This window comes from Pteropus alecto, unplaced genomic scaffold (assembly GCF_000325575.1).
Source record: "Pteropus alecto unplaced genomic scaffold, ASM32557v1 scaffold86, whole genome shotgun sequence".
Lineage (NCBI taxonomy): Eukaryota > Metazoa > Chordata > Mammalia > Chiroptera > Pteropodidae > Pteropus > Pteropus alecto.
This window is the reverse complement of record NW_006442109.1, coordinates 7,138,326-7,144,325: the sequence shown is the minus strand read 5'-3', so window position 1 is coordinate 7,144,325 and position 6,000 is coordinate 7,138,326. Positions and strand designations below refer to the sequence as shown.

The 6,000-nt window shown below is 33.0% G+C and overlaps 1 protein-coding gene across 2 annotated transcripts in view; it reads left to right on the top strand.

The window, feature by feature from the left end:
* GLCE (glucuronic acid epimerase) overlaps nucleotides 1–6,000 on the top strand; it is an 87,424-nt gene that overhangs the window by 1,910 nt on the left and 79,514 nt on the right. The gene's annotated exons all lie outside the window — the stretch shown is intronic.

Genomic DNA, 6,000 nt, shown 5'->3' with positions numbered 1-6,000 from the left:
TAAAATAAATTAAAATTGCAAAAAAAAAAAAGATAACTACTTGATCCTAGAGGCTTGTAAATGAAATCTCATGTGACAGGCAGTGGAGCCCATCCATACTCATAATAATTCTGTAATTTTAGGTAAACAAATTTAAGTATGCCAAAGCAAAGAATTTTGCCTGCCTTAGTCTTTTTCTTTTGATCTTAGAATCAGAAAGATTAGGGATAATGTGCTTAATCCTTGAATCTTGCAATAATCTTAAAAAACAATGGAATCCCACATAGCAATATTTAACTCTTTGGAGAGCTTAAGTTTTTTGTTTGTTGTTGTTATAATTCAACCCAAAATACCCGATTGACTTTTATAGTTATCAAAACTGATCAGTTGAGCAGATATTTGTTTGGAACTACAGCACTCCCCTAACTAAAAAAAAAAAACAAACCCAAAATGTACTTTTGCAAGACAAATGATAAGTCGATTTTAATAACTTTTTTTTTTAAAGCAGCTTTTCTGATTTCTAAATAAACATTGATTAGTCGACAGATATTTGATTATCTGCTAGGTGTCAAGTACTGGAAGTACAACAGTTCCAGCTCTCATGTAACCTACATGGAGAGAGAGAAAGACAACAAATAAATAAATACATAAGATAATTGAAATGCTGGTAAGGAAGAAATAAACACCTTACTGGAGGTTTAGCTCACTTTTTTTTATAACCCCTGAATGATAATATAATTTTTGTCTTTTGTGATAATCGGAAACCAAGCAAGATTATGATCTACCTTCTGAATTATTAAAGAAAGATTAAATTATGATCAGTAGAGTCTGGTTGTTAAATATATGTTGACTCTTTGAGGATTAGCACCTATTGTTATGTAAGCATATAAAAGTCTGTGAGGTCATTCATCAAACTTACCAGTGTTTGGGGGATTCTTCAAGAGAATGTTGCAGAGGCATGGAAGACAGCTATTAATTTTATGCTTTTATATTATTGGAATCTATTACAATGAGCAGACATTGCTTAAGTGTAAATTAGAGAACTCGAAAAATTAAAACATTTTGGTCACTACGCAAATTTGTGAAATGTACAATATTTATCAGGTCTTTTGTCAGTGTTGCCACTTCTGCTTGTGTGTACTAGTGAAGGACAACAATATATTTCAAGGATCTAAAAATTATAGGGGTGGGGGAGTGCACAACAAAATAAGAAAAAGACTGAGACCTATGTAAAATATTAAAACCTGTTAAAGATGTTGGAAATTTAATTTTATAATTTAATCTTAGGCCTTTCTTTTTTCAAATTTAATTGTTTCCTGAATTTTAGAAAGGAAATTTTTAGATTCCCTACAGACGAATTGGGCGTGTGTTCTGGCAGAGAAGGTGTTATTATTGCACAGACTTCAGGAAGAGATTTCTTTTTGTCAAACATACACATATCTGATAGATATGTTTTTCTTGTAAGGCATATGAAACATAAAAATAGTTTATATAGTTCATTATTACACTGCTGAAAATGACAATAGTGGAGTGTCTTTTGGATTATTAGTTGAAATTCTAGAATCATAAATATATACTAAAGCAGTTTCTAGAAAAGATAACATAAGACATGAATTCCAGTCTTCACTGTGCAACTAATCGTATGATCTTAGGTAATTCCTTAGTCTCTCAGGGCCTCAGTTTCCATATAAATAAAATTAAAGCAAGAAAAGTTCCTGTCAATAATCAATATAAACTCCCAATTCCAAGGATTCTATTGCATTGGTTTTTATGTTACAGATCTGCAGAATTATATGTACAAAAAGGGATAGATGTCATAAGAGTAGCTCGTTCTCAGGATATAGTTAATTTGATGTAAATTTTATGTTTCATATTATGTCATATAATTTTAGAAACCTCTTTTTAAAATACATAGGAAATACTTAATTCCAGAATAGATATTCATGAAGATAAATTATTTCCTTTTGATAATTTAGCTTTATCTGTTAAACATTTTTTTTTTTTTTAAATTTTGGATCCCTGGTTCTATAGTAGAATATCTGTATGACCTTATTTAACTTTGAATGTAGAATGAGGTCTCTAGTGTTCGACCCCCTTTAATTTATCCTTTCCACTACTGCCAAGGCGATTTTTCTAAGATACAAATCTGTTCAATGCTTTCTTAAAACCCATACTTCTTTTTTGCCTACAGCATTTAATTCTAACTATGGTTACAAGCCCTTAATCATCTGGCTCATCTTTTGCCTTTCTCCCACTGTAAACCTCAAGCTCTAACTGTAGAAATAAAATCAGTTCACTGAAAGTGCCATACTGTTTCCTGATTTGGAGCCTTTTCATATACTCTCCCCACTGCTGAGAATGTTTTTCCTTTTCCTGTCTTGCTGACAAAGATGACTGATTTTTCAAGCTACAACTTAAGCACTATCAGCTTTTTTAAGTCTGGTCCTTTTTCTTTCTACCCCACTGGATTATTTACTTTCTGTATCTTGTTCATGCATTCATTCTCTTATGTTCCTTAGTATGCTGTAATTATTTGTGTCTGTCTCCTGGACTCAAAGACAGGGTTATATTTGTCTTATTACTTTTTAAATCTCTATTGCTTATTTTTCATTGTTGGTTTTCTTATGTTTGAACTCTCCATGCCAAGATTAATGTCTTCATAATACCCGAGATGAGTTAAGCCCAAATTTCAGTCTCATCCTAGTTTCCTAAAATTTTGGCCTTTTTAAATTGTCTTATTTTCTTGTACCAATGACCTCAAACCGACATGAGATCTGTAGTCCTTATCCTCATATTTAAGGCATTAGACTCACCACAATATAGGAATTAAGGGTTACTCTGTTAAACTTGCAGAAAAGTATTGCAGAATTTTAAGGCAACCACTAGTCACTATATGTAAAATTCCTAAGAGAGTTATGAAATAGTTTGTATTTCAGATCTTGGACATTATCGATTTGTAGATATTTTACTTTGGCTGCTTTCTATATGGAAAATGATTGTTGCCTCTGTGTATGGCCTTAATAATTGCTTTATATACATTGCCTTTAATTTTCAAAACATATCCTGAACATTTAATAACTTACTCAGGGTCATTATCTACTAAGAAGCAGGCTATGACTAGATTCAGGTCTGTCTGAACTCCAGATTCTATGACTTTTCAAAATGCTACCCTACTGTCTGAATATGACTGCTTATTCAGTGTATTTTAAATTATTAATAGCTACTTTACTCATTTTATAAATTGAAGTAGATTGTATGGTTTATCCATTCAGTTTTTTCAAAAAAGCTAAAGTAGAGAATTTGAGATTAATTGGACTTTAGAGACCAATTAGTCCAACTCCGTCATACAGTATTTGAGGGGACTGTCAAGAGAAGTTGAATGACTCGCTCAAGATCACACAGCTAGTTGATTGAGTTTCTTTGTTAAGCTAGTTGTGAACATTAGTATTATAATACTATTATTTGGAAAGAACATCAGATGCCCCGACTCCCTCCCCCGCCCCCAATACAAAAAAAAAAAAAAAAAGCCAAGAGTGGCATTTAGGAAAGTAATGTCGAGGATCTCAAAGTCTTAAGGACATCACTCAGAGAAAATCCTGACTTTGGATCCTGACACGTGGAGATGCCTCAATGCCTTTACTCATAGTTCCTTAGTCTTAGTTTCTTTCCTTCCTCTTTTTTTCTTTTTTTAATTTTTAAAACAGTATCCACAGTTTACTAATCTTTTATGCCTGATTAAGTTGTAATTAGCATCAGCCTTACCAGTAACCATTTTAGTGCCAACCATGGACCAACTACTAAGGATATAAAAAAAAGCATAAAATCTAGCCACTGCTCTGGAGAGGCTTGGTTTATTTGGGAGTGGGAAACAGTATATATTTAATTGCAAGGTAGTATATAAAGATGTCATGAGTGATACAGCTCTGGGAGATGAGAAGATTAGATAAGTGTGGACTGGGCTACTGTTTACAGAAGTTTCTATGTAGAAAAGATTTGTCTTAAGCTAGTCTTTAAATGAAGAGTTGGAGTGGTATAAAAGGAGGAAAAGATGGGGGGGAAGAACCTCTCAATATATATATTTTTAAATCTTACCCTTGCTTACTCCTTTCTGTCATTGGCCTTCTTGCTATTTCAGAAGGCCTAAAACTACAACATGTTCTTCCAGCTAGCCATATGTATCCCTCCCTACTTCCTTCAGGTCTTAACATCACCTCTTCTATGAGGCCTTTACTAGTAGCTATCTTGTTTAGAATTACAATCTTTCACACATACTTTTTCTATTCCTTTTCCCTCTGTGTGTGTGTGTGTGTGTATGTGTGTGTGCTTTTTGCTATCCAAGGTACTCTGTATTTTTATTATCTTTCTACCACTACTATAGTAAGATCCATGAGGGCAGGGGTTTTTACCCATTTTATTCAGTGCTATATCCCCAGTACTCAGCAGTATCTGTTACAAAGTAGGTGCTCAAATTTTTGTTGAATGAATAAGACAATTGAATTTTAAAGCAGAAAAGTGAGGATGATTAAATCTAACCGTCTCCCCATCCTTTCCTCCCTTTGTCTTGGCTGCTGGCATAGAGGAAGAGGAACTTCCTCGACCCTGTTTTTTTTTTTTAATAATTTTATAGGACTTTGAAAAATTATATCCAGTAAGGTACAGAAATCACAAACAACTCCATGAATTCTGTATATGTAAACTTGTAGTCAACCAGATTGAGTTAACAGAACACTTCTAGGACCTTAGAAGCCTTTTTCATGCTCTTTCCTACTCAGTATTTTCCAAATATAACTACTGTTCTGATCTCTATCACAATAGATTAGTAGCTTATTCCTGAATGTCGTATAAATGGAATCAAATCATTCTTTCTTTTTTCTGGTTTTCTTTGTTCAACATTAGGTCTGTGAGATTCATTTTTTTAGAGTTAGCAGTAGTTCATTCTTTTTCATCATTGTGTAGCATTCCATTTTATGATTATATTTTTCTGTTCTACTATTGATAGACATTTGGGCCGTTTCAAGTTTTAGAACAAAGCTGCTATGAGCAGTTTTGTATTTGTCTTTTGGTGGGCATAAGGATTCATTTCTTGGCTAAATAACTAGAAATTAACCTTATCTCTCTCTCTCTCTAGATAGATACATACATAGATACACATAATTCTTAATCTCATGTTCTTAGCATATGCTAGATGATCATTAAATGATTGAAGATAAAGTACTGATTAATCATGTACTGTGAGATTATCTCAAACTTACTAAAAATATTGGAGAACAGTTTCTAGCTCATGATTTTTTTTCTTATATCTGACATAAAACATGTAGTATTGAATTTAATCCAGTCTACACATTTCTTTTTCCTTTTGCCTTTTTGTAAAAGACAATATTCTTTATTACTTGCTCTCTCTCCTCCAGAAGATAGGAGAAATATGTGCAGAAAAGAGAAAATTTAAATTAATTAATTTTAAGATAGGAATTTCAGTCCTGGTTGGCTATTTTCCTATATTTTTTTCAACGATAAAAACCGTTTCTTTCTGACAGTTTGGTTTTACCATACATTATATTTTTCTACTCTTCTATACAGCTTGAAATCAATTTGAAATCAGTGGGTAGAAAAACTATGAATCTGTTTTTGATTTCTGTTATATGTTATTAATTGATGTTTGGGGATATGTCAAGCAAAGGCTTTCTTTGATGGCCGTAAGTCATTTTAGAAGTGGCTTCAGTTGGTGAAGGATGCAAATGAGAGACTCTACAATAATAGAAATCTTGAGAAATATTTTTCTCATTCGGAAAAGTTTTCAGTTCCCTTTTGAAGTGATTTCTAAGCTAAGACTTGAAAGATGAGCAGGTGGATGGGACACCCTGTAGGGAATAGGATGGGTAAAAGAGCACTATAGATAGGGAACTGCATTTGTAGAGAGCAGATTTGAGGATATGCAGGCAATTCAGGAGGGCTGGAGCTGTGGATTTCAAACTATAATGTGCATATGAATCTCCTGGTAGGAGAGGGGCTCATGAATTTGGA